At 40.0% G+C, this 16,190-nt stretch overlaps 1 protein-coding gene across 1 annotated transcript in view; it reads left to right on the top strand.

Moving 5' to 3' along the window:
* The first annotated feature begins 1,988 nt into the window (after positions 1–1,988).
* Positions 1,989–16,190, top strand: part of LOC118109295 (zinc finger protein 710) — a 29,946-nt gene continuing 15,744 nt past the window's right edge. Inside the window, exon 1 of the mRNA XM_035156318.2 lies at positions 1,989–2,195. The gene's annotated coding sequence lies outside the window, so the exon portion shown is untranslated. The remainder of the gene's footprint in view (positions 2,196–16,190) is intronic.

Below are 16,190 nucleotides of genomic sequence, written 5' to 3'. Positions count from 1 at the left end.
TCATCATCCATCATCCCTCAATGAGAGTTTGACCATGGTGCCAGTGCTGCTCAGAGCCAGCATTCTTTTTTCTGCAATGCACAGGTCAGACACACAGCATCTGTATAATAATGCTAAACTGTGCTCGACTTAATCGGAGTTTAAAACAAATTCATCTTAATGCCCTTTATGGGTGTCATGAACCAGCTCCAATTCAAGACAAAATCGAGGGAGACCGAAATAAGGGAAATGTATTTAACTAAAAATAAATACCAAATCAAAACCCAAACTAAAACCCCACATGGCTGAGAGGAGAGACAGAACTGATCTCTTGTGTTTCAATTGGGAGATTTGTTTGCAGGTGTGGCTTCATTACTCCTGATTCAACTCTGGCTGTGTCCCAAATCACTCACTTACTGAAGTAGGGTTTAGTGAATGTGGCTGAAAAAAGGAATGAAAAAGGCATAAAAACCCAAAAGCCATGAGCAGAGTGGGTAGGGTCAGTATGACACTTATAACTAAAGTCTGATGTTGAAACTTGAATCAGTTCAGATTCACTGAAAATTTACTTTTTAGTTGCATTTTGAGGATTATTCAGAGAGGTGGAAGAATTTGTAACTATTTCTTTTCAAATGTTCTCGTTGAAAGATAGTGTCACCTGGTGGTTTGTGTTATTGTCATAAAATGTTTTACAGTAAAAATTGCAAAACTACTTTGTTGCTCAATATAATATGTTACAAATCATACAAATAAAGATTTATGGAAGTATCCCATGACTATCTCTTAAAAACAGCAAGTCAACACCTCTAGGTAAGATATAATAGTCATACTAAAGGTTAAAGGAGCCAGTTGATAAAAAGAGGTGAGTACTAAGAGATACGGTCTAAATAAAGGTGATGGTTAAGACATTGGACATTTTGATGGAATAAATCAAAGAGATGGACATCCTATTTAGGGGACACCAGTGAACCCCAGTAAATCATTATATTTTATGATAAGTTTCAAAAATATATTTGCTTAGTGATACTACACTTGGATGTTTAACCCTCTGGGTTCATGCTTGACACGTAGCTGCCGTTTGCACAGTTGACTGTTGAAGCAGGAAAGTTTATCTGCGCTCAACTGAAATCTGTGTTTAAAACATGTCATCATCTTTAACGTCACAACAAATTTTAAAGCTGCTTAATATGATACAATATGTATAAACCAGATTAATACAAACGTGAATCAGTCAGTTCCCACACACTGAGAATTTACTTTTTAGATAGAAAGATATGTACTTTATAACCAAATTGGGAAATTGCGTTACAGCAGCATGTCAAGGCCACTGCACATAGAGCGAAGTAGCAATAAAACAGAAACAAAGAATTAAAATAGCTGAAAATAGAATGTAGTAAACATAAATTGTACTAAAAACTGTACATACTCCCTAAGTAAATGATACACAATAAACTACTGGAATACAGAGTAAAGTACAAAATATAATAGAAAAACAAATAAGCCTATAAACAAAGGAATAAATACAAGAGATGACAAACTATGAACAAGTTCCATATTGTGGATTTTTCAATGAGGCCCAATAATTTCTAAGTAGTTTACTTAACTTTTTTTGTTGAATAATTCCAGATGAACTATTGTTATTATTTCCAGTAGCAGAAGTAGTATTTAAAGCAAATATTCTATATGTTTGACAACATGTCTGCATAGCCATACATTCCAGTTCAGAGGGGCCGGCATAGTGCCACCTGGTGGTTTGTGTTAATGTCATGAAAAAAACATGTTTTACTGAAACAATTATATAAAAATGTTTTTGTTTTGATCTCAAATAACAAATCACACAAACGCAGATGAAAGGAAGTGTCCTCCCCGGGGGGGGGGTCTGTTTGTGTAACACAACAAACCGACAGCCTCATGTCAGATATAATCGTTGATGTGAAATGTTGTGAGGCCACTTGGGGAAAGAACAAATGGTTATTAAGAGATGAAGTGTAAATGCAGATGATGATTAATGGCTGCTGCCGCTGCCGAGTCGCACTAAGTCCGCCTTTTACTTGTGGCGTTGAGGAGGAGCTCAGTTGTTTATTCATTCACGTCAGCCCCTCTCTTCCCTTCCCTCCTTCCTGCTACACACAACGGGGACCCACCGTTGTAACTGTGTTTCCCACGTCCACGTCCACCGCAGCCACGTCGCCACCATAAACCGATTTTGGAACCAGGTGAGTGGAAGGGCTTTCTCTGTGTTTCTGCCCCCGTGTTGCGGACGGCGGCCGCGGCGGACGGTTGTTTTATTCGCCGGAGCGTTGACTTGTCCGGGCCGGCGAGGCGGAGGAGGAGGAGGCGGAGGTAGAGGAGGCGGAGTGCTTCAAGCGTAACTTATTAAATTCCTCCTGAGCAGGACGCTAAATGTAGCCGCCATATGTGTGTGTGTGTGAAGCCATTTTTTTTTTTACCGCCTCTGCGTTTCGTCTGTTTGTTTCTTTTACTGCGGGTTGTGTCTGTGCGTGTCGGTGCGGGGCTCCGAAAACAAATGGTCGATGTAGGTCAGCAACTACAGTCAAAATGTCGTCTTTTCTTTTCTTTTTTTTTCTTCCACTTCCACATTCTCTCATGCCACAAACAGATGGCGTCGAGAGGGGGGATGGAGAGAACGGGGGAAAGAGACGCATAGAGGAGTGTTCGAAGGGGGCTCCGCCAGGCCACATTATATCCCGGGTCTGTCCATCACTTAGCCCAGACCCACCTCCTCATGCCAAATCACTGGAGGCCCAGGTGTCTCCCATGTAGCCCCGTCTTCAACAAAGTTTTCCCCGCCAACTTATCTTATGCAGAGCGAGTTTCTACTTCTTTACACGAGGTTTAATGGTTTTATTTTGAGCCACAGTCCAGGTGTGGAGATAATGTCTGCCCCCCCCTGTCAGCCCTGGTGGATGTAATGCACACTGGAGGCCACATTTTTTGGTCACACGGGAGGGGGGGTGGGTGTGGGTATGTTGTTTGGGCCGCACCAGGAAGATGCACTGCAGCAGATAACCTGTAGGTTGCCCGTCTGCCCCAGTGGGTCAGGCTATCACCAGGTTGGCTGCCTCCTCTCTTGAGGGATCATTGACAGGCCACAGGTTCATATCCTCCTCTGCACTAATGACGGCAGTGCATCTCTACGCCGGCTGTCACGATGACTTCCTGTCCCGGTTGTCTTGCCTTTTTTAGTTTCTACTGCTTTAGTGTCATTTTTTTTTTTTTAATGGAATGGAATGGAAAGCCAGAGTGAGTGATCACACTGCTGACCCCATGCATACCTGCCATGCACTGTCTCATCACATAATGTGCAGTGGTGCAACTGCATGCAGCAAAAGGCAGCTGCATACTGAGCATACCAGTTGGCAGCCCCGGGGACTGTAGCTGTGATGCAGCTCAGTGTCAGTCAGTGCAGTTCTTCTGTGGCTGGCAGCGACTGAAAAGATATTTTTGGGTCATCAGATTGATGGTCATTTGCATATAAATATTCAAATGAGTCGACGTCCTTCAGCAAGGTGTCTGTGCCGTGCTGCAGATCTTGCCGTCTGTAATTTTTTTTTTTTTTTGTGGAATGGACCCTCTTTGATATCATTTTGAACAGACAAGAGTCCTGAAATGACACTTTTTTATTGACTTCATCACGTCAGTGCCCAAGGGAGTGAAGGGCGTCAACCACCGCTGTCCAACTCACCCCTATCAGTGTCACTGTAGCCTTTCATCAGAAGATCCCATTTCATTGCTGCTCTTAGGTTGAGCATCCCCACTCATTTGGTCGTATTTTGTTGCCTTAAGTCAAGTGATGTTGGCCTGGTATTTTGTCACTGTACAGTGCACCCCCACCTGCCTTGTGTAGAGTGCATTTCTTGTCTTTTACTGTGCTATTTTCCCTGAATAGTCAGGCAGCTCTAGTGGATAGCCTGTCATGGCTGGAGTGCTCTGCCTCCCTGAATGCAGTTTTGAGGCTCTTTGACTTCCACTGTTTGATGATAATATCTCCAGTCTGTTATTGCTCGAAGGCATCTCTGCAAATTTTAATTTGCTTTGCGAACTTGCTGTCTCTCAGTTGGCTGCTATATTTGTTGTCTTCTGTGTTAACCTTGTGTCAATAGACTATCTTACTGAATTTGCTCTGCCTTTTTGATTTTCATGCAGTGTGGTTTGAAGACATTCAAGTCTTTATTTGGACCAGGCCATGTTGTTGTAAGCGTTGAAAGATTGCTGATGATTATACGATAGTCTTTGACGATGTGTATGATGATCTCATAACCTAATGTAATAATAGTGCACTTGAAAATTTGTCAAGATCAACAAAAAGCTGGCAAGCTGTCAACAATTCAGTTTTGTACTTTGTCTGCAGAATAAATGCCTTCAAGTTTAACAGTGCAGTTTTTTATTTCTTCGTCAGCTTGAGTTGTACAGTGATGAATGAATTTTCCCAAGTTCGGATCGATATTGTGTTATTACTCTGCTGCTGCTACGACACAATCTGTATGCTACTCAGGGGATCATAAACTGTTCACCCATGGATCATCAGTGGGCAGGGTAACTGTGTTGAATGAGGTCCAGCAGGGCCAAACAAAATGCATATCAGGACATCCGCAGTATTTCTGGAAAAGAAACCAATCATCTTTGCAAACTCTGGAAATTAGGCACATCCCTTTTTATAAATGAAATTACTGAAAGTTAAGGTCTCTCTTTTTTCTCCAGCCTTTATCTGGATGTGGGACTGAAGCTGTGGTAAAAGGTTTAGAATAGCCGATGATGGTGTCAGCACATTGCAGTGCACAGTCGTGCTGCAGGCAGGGTTAAAAAAAGAGGCTGATGTTTCTCGAAGCACAAAGACCTAATGTGTAGAGTAGGGCCTGTTGGTTACTGAACGACCTCTAGAGCGTAATGCCAGTTTGTGTGAGCAGTGTGAGTGTAATGTGTAGGCCCATTTAAACACCACAATACTCAGGCCTTCTGGAAACAAGCCCTGCAATGTGGCATTGTTTGCAATATAACAAATTAATTATGTTAGTAAAGCAAGCTGACCGTTTACTCTTTATGGCTTTATTATCAATAAATGCAGCTTGTCTATTTTGAAAGGCAAATAGCACAGCTGTCTTTTTAAATAATATTGTCTGACTGAAAAGAAGCTTAGGTGTATGATTTGTAATCTAAAACAAAAACTACTAAAAACAGGATGGGAACCAACAAAGTGTCACTTATTGATGATTTAACTTGTCTGATGGCAGATTCTTCAACACTCATCCTGTATTTTCCTTGATATCTGTAGCAAATGTCAGCAATAACTTTAAGTCATGCTTGCAGCATGGCAGTGTCAGACTCGTAGTCCAGACAAAAATATCTCAACAACTATTGACATCAGTGATCCCAGAGGATGAATCCTAATGCTGTGGCGATACTCTGAATTGTTCTCTAATGCCATTAAAGGTTGTCATTTTAATTTTGTAGTGAAATGACAACAGTGACAACTGTTTGATTGTGTTGACATTTTCATGACAATCATGGACCACAGGGGATGAATCACTGTAAATTATATAACTTCGCACTTATTCTTTATATCAGTAAACATTTACTGGATGGATGGGTTAGAGTTTGGGCAGATGTTCATGGTTACCAGAGGATGAAGCATTGGGACTTACTCGATCCCCTGACTTTTTTTGCCTTGGTGTCACCATATATTATAAATTCCCACTTATTTGTCATAATCTGTAAATTTCTACTTGGCTCCCAAAGGGTGAATCCTCTTTACTTGGATGATCCCCTGACTTTTCCTCCTGCGTTACCCAGAGGTTCACATTTGTGTTAGTAAGTGAAATGTTACAAAAACTAATGGATGGACTGCCATTGATTTTAGTACATTTATTCATACAGAATGACCAAGGTAATCTGGAAACTTCTCATCTGGTGCCACCATCAAGTAAATTTCCAATACCTTGGTTGATTACCATCACTGCAAAAAAAGAATAAATTCGGCATTCCCATCAACATCAGTTGTACTTTGTCACATTTTCTGTGTGAAACCAGACGACTGGCAAAATAGCTGCTTCTGTGTACTGCCGATAAATAATTTGAGACTATACACTAGTATATTTAACGCAGAATAGTTTTTATGAATCTTAAGTCTTCTCCACGAGGTGTATGCAGGAGAATCTCTTGACAAACTACATAATGTTCATTCGGTGCAAGTCGTGCCTGTAACTTTTGGTCTTGTTGCTGATCTTGCTAAATGCTGTCCTGACCAGCTTTAGCTGTGTGAAGTTGTTATTAGTTGTCTGGTGAGTCATTTTGGGCCTGTCAGTCCTCATACTCTGCCAAACTCTCTGCTTGAAAGACATTTTTAGTGTTAAGCTTATTTTGCTTCATTTAGTCAAAACGTCGTTTTGTACAATCTGCTAATTATTTATGGCTTATTTTTTAATATTCACTGTTTTCACACCTAGAGAGATGCTTATCTTTTTTTCCTCATACTCTCGATAATTAGCCAAGTATTGAATCATGACTGGACCATAATCTTATGTGCTGATCTGGTATAGTGCAGAATATACTGTTTGCAACTATATTCAGTGTTAGCCTTTAGCCTTATGTCACTGCAATCAGCTGTTCACTTAGCTAAATACCACTTTCCAGCATAATGTAGAGCAATGGCCTAGTTCATACCCCCTTCGATGTAATTTTAGCTTTGTGTGTTTGTGTGCATGCATTGTTTGTATGTGTTTGTGCAAGCTTATCTGTTTTGTCTCTTTCTCTCACCGTCTCTGTTTCACATCCTCTCGATTCCTCCCTTTGCTTTCACACTGTCTCTGTGGCACTGTTCAGGCTTTTGTTATGACACTCTGCAGTACTTCGGCTCATTATCTGAGTAGTTTTACTCTTAGTGATGTTCACCTCTGTGGATGGAATGCAGCCATTTTACAGTGTTGTTTTGATTAACATTTGTTGTTGCTCAGCCATTACTGCTGACATTGACTTTTTGCTAAAAGGTCAAAAAGTTGTGATGTTGTACAAGTAAGTTGGATCAAGTCTGTGAGAGAAATCGCGTCTTCAGATTTCAGTAAATATGATACCTTCAAAATTTTGTTTTTGTAAAAAGGAAAGAATATTCAATACTTATTCTGACCATTTAGTATTAAAGGTCCAGTGTGTAAGATTTTGGTGAAAGTGATTTATTGGCAGAAACTGAATATAAATCAATCCAAGTGATGTTTTCACTAGTCTGTTTCATCTGAATTGTATGAATTGTTGTTTTCTTTACTCTAAAATAGGCCCTTTTTATATTGAAATATTTTATATTTACATCGAAAGCAGGTCCTCTCTTTGGAAGCCGCCATGTTTTTCACAGTCATCCAAACTGGACAAACTAAATCCCTTTTGAGTTTTTATGACAACTGAAGGTTACCATAGATTCTATTTCATGTTTAGAAGGGGAAGGAGAGGTGAGGGGTATTCAGCTGCAACATGCAACTTCACAACTAGATGTCACTAAATTCTACACACTGAACCTTTAATGTTTTTTTGGGGGGGATAAATAACAAATTCTCACCACAAGCCACCAAACCATTGATTCTTCTAAAAACAAAAGATACACCCGATTACTGTCATCCCAACCTGCTTCAATGGATACAATCAGATTTGGCTCATATGTGCATTATGCTTGGAATCACAGGTGATAGAGGAGCTCATAGCTCAAGTAATCACATCACATTGAACGGATATTAAATGCTTGGTGTAGCATAATCATAATTATTATTAATAATAATAATAATTATTATTATTATTATCTCTTAGGCTAACATTCACTAGAAATAGAAGTTTCTATTCATTAATATTCAATTAATAGTTTGGTCTGTATAACATACAGTAAGAAATATGTCATCACGAATTCCCAAGGTGATGTCATGAAGTGTCTTGATTTGTATATTCAGTATGAACTTCAAGCGTGAATTATTATATTTCAGAAACATTATCATGAATATTAAGTAAAAAACACGTCAAAATATTTGCTCATTCATTTTATATTGATTAATCGACTAATTATCTGGTACGTTTAGAATGAACTGCTTCATTTGGTAAATGTGCTCATTAATCAGTTTAACTCTGTGCAATGAGAACAGTTAGGCAGCTTTACTTAAGCACTTCGGTGATACGTTTTGGAAAAACTGTGAATTTTTGTGGGCTTAGCAAAATACCATAGCATCTTCTTCAAATTGGCAATTGCACCTAAAAGCTGTGGTCATGCTTGATGTATTGGTCATTGTGTGTCAACACGACACCTTCCCTTTTCACACTCGTGCTTGAGGCACAATGACTTGATGCAGTCTTTTCCCAAACGATAAGTGGCGCTGCTGAGAAAAAATCAACCACACTGCCAGAAAAAGGCAAAGTAGAAAAAGAGAAAACAAAATAGAACGATTTTAGCACCAGCTTGTTTCCTCCAGGTGCACTGCTTTCGGCTTGTGAGCAATTCTTTGCAAACCAGTTTTATCCACAGTTTCCTGAAGAATGCCTCGTCTTTACCAACTGTCTTTGTTAATCTCCCTCCAGGAGCCTTCTGAGAATTTGTATGTTCCATTATTTATTACATTATTGATGGGTCCTAGAGATGTCTGTACAGACGGACCTGTTCGAAGAGTATTGCCTCTAGCTCCATCCATGTTGAGCCTGATGCACCACGCAGCAAGTCCAAAAAGTTGGGAGGTGTGCGACCAGCTGAAACAATGCCATAAACAAATAACTTAATTTGCGGTGCGTGCCGCTGTGCATAAGGACAGGACCACTATCGATTAAATGAATTGCATTTAGTGGTTTAATAGCTCACATCTTCTCTGATACATTTTCCGTCTCCTTAGTTTAGTAAAGATCTGTATCAAGGTGCCACATGTGCATCAAGTTCATTCTGTAAGAGAAACGTGGGTTGGGGTGGGGGCAGAACAACAGAGCAGTGAAGGAGTGGTGGGGATGATACTGGAAGAGAAAAGATAAGAAGGAAGTGATGAAAATGGGGAAAAGTGAGAGAGGAAAAGGGGGGTGTATCCATGGAAACATGAGGACAGAGTGATGGGTGAGAGGAGGATAAAGGAGCGATTTAGTTTGAAACTGTTAGTTACAAAGCACTGGAACAAAATGGTCGGCCCACAGCAGTATTTAACAAAGCAGCAGAGAACGTTTAGAAGGACTTTAAATTGTGTCTTTTTTCATATTTCCACTCAAAGTGATTCTGTTTGATGGTTCCATGCCGTCATATTTTATTGTGCTATGGCACAATAATTAATTTGTAACATAAGGGTGAAACATGCTATGAATAAAATGACATCTGGTGCTGATGTTTTAATACTGTAGGGGTGCTTTGGATTGAATACAACCAGATTCATCTTCTCTGTCCCCCATCACATCTGTATTGAGAGAATGAGCTGTTCAACAGGCCGGTGTCATGAAACTTTTTTTCTCATATTTAAGGAGAGGAGAGATAAGATGTAAGTGGGAACAGCTGGAGTTAACACACCACGTGTGTGAGAATGTAGGACTTTATTCCCAAAGGACAGCTCCTCATAAATATATTACAATGTATACTTGCCTCAAGTGCTGCAAATGGGATACAATAAATCTGCTATTTACATCTGCTGGAAGCATTGATACATATATCTTAGATAACAATTAATGTTGGTTTCAGATCAAACTTTTTATTATAAAATCATTGTACAGAAAAACAAATGACACAATTAGGTGAGCACCTCAGACTGTCTTTCCTGATTCTTCTGACTTTGTTTAAATTGAATTTGGGGAATATAAAATAAAGCTTGAAATGTTTAGGGGCCACTGAAGTGCAGGCCAATACGGTTTGACTCCTTGGCCATAGGTGCTTGATTTTGGTGCTCACCGCTTCAGTTCTACCTTTAGAAATGGATGCAAATTGACAATTTATGTGCCAGAGCTGGTCTTGATGTTGGTTGGTATTCTTCCCTTAACTGTGATGATAACATTTTTTTCTTCAAAGAACAGGGTGGCTGGTTTACAATACTGAAATAATGTGTATTTTTATTATTTTTGAAAAACACCTATACACTAATACCAAATACAACAATAATTGTAACAACAAAAATTAACAGCTTGCTTAAAATGTGTTGCTCTCTACTTATTTTAAATAATGGAAAAGAGTAACCAAAATCCAAATTCTGTAAAAAAAAAAAAAGATACATATATTTATATACTTAAATGTCTATAGGTCATTTAAAGGTTCAGTATGTAGAATTTAGTGACATCTAGTGGTGAAGTTGCATGTTGCAGCTGAATACCCCTCACCTCACCCTCCCCTTCCAAACATGAAGGAGAACCTGTGGCAGCCTTCAGTTGTCACAAAAACTCAAAAGATGTTTAGTTAGACAGGACCTCCTTAGACAGGACCCGCTCCCCATTTAAATATAAAGTATTTAAATGTACAAGGCCCATTCTAGGTTAAAGAAAACAACAATTTGTACAATTTAGATGAAACACACTAGTGAAAACATTACTAGGATTATTTTATATTAATTTCTGCCAATAGATTACTTTCACCTAAATTTTACATACTGGACCTTTTAAATATATGCCATAAGTCAAAATGCCAGAGAGTCATGATGTATAACTGTATGAGGTAACACAATGGTGATTTAGCCTATGGCCCACTGCTGAAAGTATCGCAGTATTATTTAAATATATTTGCTGTATTATGGGTATTTGTGGCAACATTCCTGGAAAAGAACAATATGTTAAGTTATGCTATTGTTAATAATGATCTGCTTATAAATGCTGGACATAGAAATGTTATCATATGATGGACATTTGTTTCTGAGAACAATGCAAACTGAACAATGTCCTGTTGCTGCAGCTTCACATAAAAAGCATTCCACTGGCAAAACACAAGTTGACTTTTATTATGAAATAGTCACAAAAAATGTAATGCTAAGCACACCACTATTGGTGTGAAATATTGTGAGTATGACAGAACAACATCACAAAGAAATACAACTTTGAGGAAACATGCCTTCTTCTTAGAACTGCAGCCTAAAGTCTGATCATAACAGCAGCTTTGAGTTTTAGAGTTGGAGCTCTGAATGGTTAGCTGTCTATTTAGCCTGAAAAGTTATTGCTGACGTGTTCTTTCTTCAAATAAGTTTTTGTTCTCAGTACAACAGAGGACATGAGGTTGGGTCAGTCTGTGTGTGTAGTAATAGTTCTCTGAGGTCAGCACGGCGTGTCATGACCCTTTGACCTTTCAGAGTGGTCACTTTTAGTGGTGATCATGTTCTGACTTTTGCTAGTTTCATGTCTTCCTTGTTGTGCTCTTGCATCCAAACCAATAATCTAGAACAATGTTTCTGACCCTGTGAAGTCAGCTCCTCTTGTCTATTCCCCTGCTCTTCCTGTGACCTTTGAAGGAATTAAATGATCAATGTGTCATAAATACCAATTCTTATATTATCTGTCTCCCTCCTGAGAGTATAACTATCACCTTGATTTTAAAACGTGGGCACATATTGCAGCTAATCATTAATCAATTTCTCTAGTGTGCAGCATTTTACTCATGTCGCATGAACTTAGATGTTTTTGATACAGATTACTTAAAAGTAATTATCAAAGTATTGGGGCACTTTTTCTCAGCCATGATACTCCAGCTTAGGTTATATTCAGATACTGAGCAGTGGTCTGACACCAGTGCTCTCTGCTCTCTGTGGCGTCCTGCCATATTCTAATTTGTCCCACCAGAGGTTCATGTTGAACCAATTAGTTTTTTGCACATTCATGATAAAAGATCTCTAACTTTGCGTTGCTTCATTGTAGAGCTGTATGCAGCGCTACCTGCCTCTTTCCCTCGGCAGCACTGGAAGAAATTCCATGAAGGTTGGCCATCAAAACATCCTCTCAGGCTGAGGGTCAAGCAGTTCTCCACAGACAGGCATTCTGAGACGATGCTCTTACCTGTCACTTGAGCAAATGGTATTCTCTTGTGTGTGTGTGTGTGCCCCATCACTCCACACAGCCACAGGTCTAATAATGAACATGCTGCACATACTGGTGTTTTATGTCTATTAACCATTTAGGTTATGGCAGGTTTTTTTTGTTAATCTACAGACAATGTTTTTCCCACGACTAATAGATTGGTTGTGGGAAAAAATCAGATCATTGTCTTTTGATTAACTAAAAATCTACCTTAATATCTGGGTTTTGTCTTCAGTGTGAAATGGTACAATTGGCATTTTTCCCGGGTCAAATGACTGTATTAATCATGGGTATTTTCTTGTTCCTATTGGCAGTGATGTAAACTTGACATGAATGACTAGAAAGATGGACTATGTGCGTACAGTTCCTCCCACTGAATAAACATTATGTCAAAACATCCTGGATTAAGTCGCTGCCATCTTGCTTGGTGATGTCATTTGGGACCAGAGTCGCGCATTAGTGATCTGGGAGTGGAGTTGCAGTATTGTGGTCCTGCTGATACGCCCACCTCGCCAGTTAGATTTACACATCCCACCCCATTTCTATAGCATCCAATAAAATATTAAAACCAAATTTATCAGAAAAAATAACATTTAAATCAAAATCAGCTAAGAGCTTCCTAAAATGACAGAAACCATCTTTAGGAAATATTTGCTTGATGTATAGATTGACTTATTAATGTAGCCCATGTCCAATCAGCAAACATGGAGGGAGTTTATTAGTCATGTTGCAGCCAAACACCAGGGGGCGATCACAATGTTTGGGCTTCACTTTTGGGAGTTGTCATGTCATCCATCTTCATATCGAGTCATTGTTGGACATGCTTATACACCTGTCCCCTGCTCACTATGAATACAAACAGCAGGGTAGGGCTGGGCGATAAAACGGTAAAGATAATTATCGTGAAATAACTTTTCCTCGATAGAAATATAAGACACAGTCGATACAATGTCGATAGAACTGATTCCATCCATGTATTGACAGACAGCCAATGATAATTGGCTGTGCTGAAACAATCATGGCTGGAATAGAGTTACAGCCACCTCAGGTTAGGTTAACGCACACAACACAGAGCGCAGAAACAGCACACTTGCTAATGTTTGGGCTACTACAGCCGTGCACACCAGTATGTCAGGAGTGGGAGCTAGATGAAAGAGAAAATGACGAAATATAATATATACGAAAACTCGAGCGACAGCGTAACTGAAGAAGACACCCTAACAGACACAGACCAGGGCTGAAAAGACGAGGGCGTTGTTGTAAAGAAGGGTCCATGGAATTCGATAGTGTGGAGACATTTTGGTTATTTAAAGTCCGACAAGAAGAGTAGCATGCACTGCAAACTGTGTCGAAAGCATTTTCCCACAAAGGCAGGTGATACCACTAATCTTTTTTTACCATCTGAAGCAGAAATGACAGAAATAGTGATTTCATTTATATCGGGATAATATCAATATCGACTGATGTGAAGAAAATAATCGCGATAAGGTTTTTTCCCATATCGCCCAGCCCTACAGCAGGGCCCTTTATACAATCTATGGGCGACACGTAATATGGCATGACTTTGTTAAGTTGGCATGGCTGGCATCGGCAGGCTTTTAATGATTTAATGATTCCAGTTTGCCAAAATGTAAACAAAAATAAGCTTAAACAGAACTACAACCTGTAGCCTGCGTTGTGACTGAGTGAATCCATGGGAACACGGACGAGAGGAGGGGCTGATGGAGGGTTGCAGCTTTCTCAGCCCCTGCAATACAGTGATATCAATCTATGTGTGATAAGATAAAGTCGGCCAATATATCAGTTGTACTGTATTGTTCAGTGCCGCAGCAGATGTGAAAAGTAAAAGATGAGGGCCTTTGGCTGTGACCACATCACAATGTACCTGAATGGAGCTGATGCTAGTTGATTGTAATGTTACTGGTTGTGTGTGTGTGTCTGTGTGTGTGAGGACTTGTAAAAACCCACAATACCATTCTTCTTTTTCTACTCCTTATGCTGCATCCATGTTTGCGAAACCCACCAAATAGAGCGAGATAGGGTCTGTTCTCTCTTTCTTTTTCTCCCTATTTTTTCTACCTCTTTCTGTTTTTCTCGCTCTAGCTCTCTTCCCCTCCCCCTCTCTCTGTTTCTCTTTCCTCCTCTCTCCCTTTTTCATTCTCCCTCCCTCCCTCCCTTCTTGTCTCTCGCTCTCTCGCCCTTTTTCTGTCTGTCTCTCTCTCTCTCCCTCCCTTTTTTCTCCTGTCTTGCTCTCGGTTTCCATCATGCTTTACCCCTCCCTTTCCTCTCTCTCTTTGCCTCCCTCCCTCCCTCTCTCTTTTTCTTTCTCTCTTCCTCTCTCACGTTGCACACTGCCCCTCCCTCCCTCTCTCTTTCTCGCTCTCACGTTGCTCTCTGCCCCATCTCTCTCTTTCTCTCTCTCTCTCCCTCCGTCTGTCTCTCTCTCTTTCTCCTGCTTCTCTTGCTCTCCCTTTACATCCTCCCCTCCCCCACTGCTGCCTCTCATTCTCTCTCTCTTTCTCTCTTTACTCTCCATTTTATACTCACTCACTCACTCACTCACTCACTCCCCTCCCCTCACTCACTCACTCACTCACTCACTCACCCTCCCCTCCCTGTTCTCTTTATCTCCTCCCCTCCTTCCCCTTTCAATCCCTCTTTCATTCCATCCAATCATCTGTTCTCTCTCTCTCTCTCTCTCTCTCTCTCTCTCTCTCTCTCTCTCTCTCTCTCTCTCTGCTTCCTCTATTACGCCCCATTTTGTCCTCTGCAGTTTCCTTTCTCTCTGTCTTTCCTCCATGTTCTCTCTATCCTGTTGTTTACCAAACTCCCCCTTGACATTTATGATACAAACTTTATTTAAAAACTGTTTTTTTTTTCAACGAGAAAAAACAAACATTTTTGAGGTAGTTTTTTTAACTAAAGCTGCACCATGAACAAAACCCTTTTTCTGTCTCCATGATTTCATATTTGTTTCTCATTTAACACATCCATCTCCGCAGCCGTTTACTGGCCTATATTATTCTCGTTAACCCAAATCATAATCACCGGCATCCTTTAAAAATCTGCCCCCAAGCTAGCAGTCTTTATTCCAACATGGCGGTCGCCTGTTTGTTTATATTCAACAAGTGGCTAACTTGCTTGGCCACAAAACGACCACGAATGGCAGTCGCCATCCTCAGGGAAATGTAAACTAGATGAACCATGTGACCGCCTCACCTCTCAGGTTCACTGACAGCATGGCCTCATGAACACCACTGTTCCCTCTGCACAGCTGGAAGCGTTTGGTCGCTGGTTGAAGATTTACTGGAAGTTAAATGCAAGCATTGGTGCTTGGCATGGATAAGATTTGGCAATATTTCAGTATAATTGAGTTGTGGAATTATAAAGTAGCGCTGTTTTAGGTGCTCGTGATCAAGGATGCAAACGTGCCATTTATTTTCTAAAGAGAAAATCGAATATGGTTTACAGCTGGAGCATCTTTACGGCTTGGATTAGTATATGAAAATCCTTCAGTTAAATTGTGAGTAGAAAAGATGAACAGTGTTAGAATGTTAATTTATAAAAAAGCTGAAGCCAGACTACATAAAAATATAATTTGACTGCCACTAACTACGACGACTATCTTGAATTTGGACCTGCGTTTTAATTCACAATGTATGGCTTCGTACTTTTGAGTGACAGTGACTGAGGATCATGGGTATTGGAGTTTGATCCACCAGGCCAAAGTACAGATTATTATCTCTTAGAAATTAAGTCAACAATTAGAACTGCTGGGAGTATCATAAACTGATCCCTACCGAATCTGTGAGAGTCCTGTGTTTCTGTGTTAAATAACATTGAGGATATTGTCTGCATTTCTTTTGAGATTGGGAATACACAGAATGGGGACACACATTGGGAACCCTGTAATGCAACTGAATTTGAAATCATCACAGTGAAGAAGCTGGAACCAATAAATATTTGTCATTGTCGCTTTATAAATGAATTGAGCAACTTTCACAATTCTCGATTTTTTGTTTTCTGTTGACTTGACCCACAATGGCGCTATATCATGCCTGACATAAAATACTCCTGTACCACATTGTTCATCACTGGTAGTTTTCACAGGTCAAAGGCAACCTGGTCTGTTTGAACCATGTCAGGCTCTGACATTGTCCTCAGTGCTTTTTATCCACTTACATCTAGAGCGAGTCTGCATCCAGCTGCAGTTT

Source organism: Hippoglossus stenolepis, chromosome 1 (genome assembly GCF_022539355.2).
Source record: "Hippoglossus stenolepis isolate QCI-W04-F060 chromosome 1, HSTE1.2, whole genome shotgun sequence".
Lineage (NCBI taxonomy): Eukaryota > Metazoa > Chordata > Actinopteri > Pleuronectiformes > Pleuronectidae > Hippoglossus > Hippoglossus stenolepis.
This window is presented reverse-complemented; position numbering and strand designations above follow the sequence as displayed.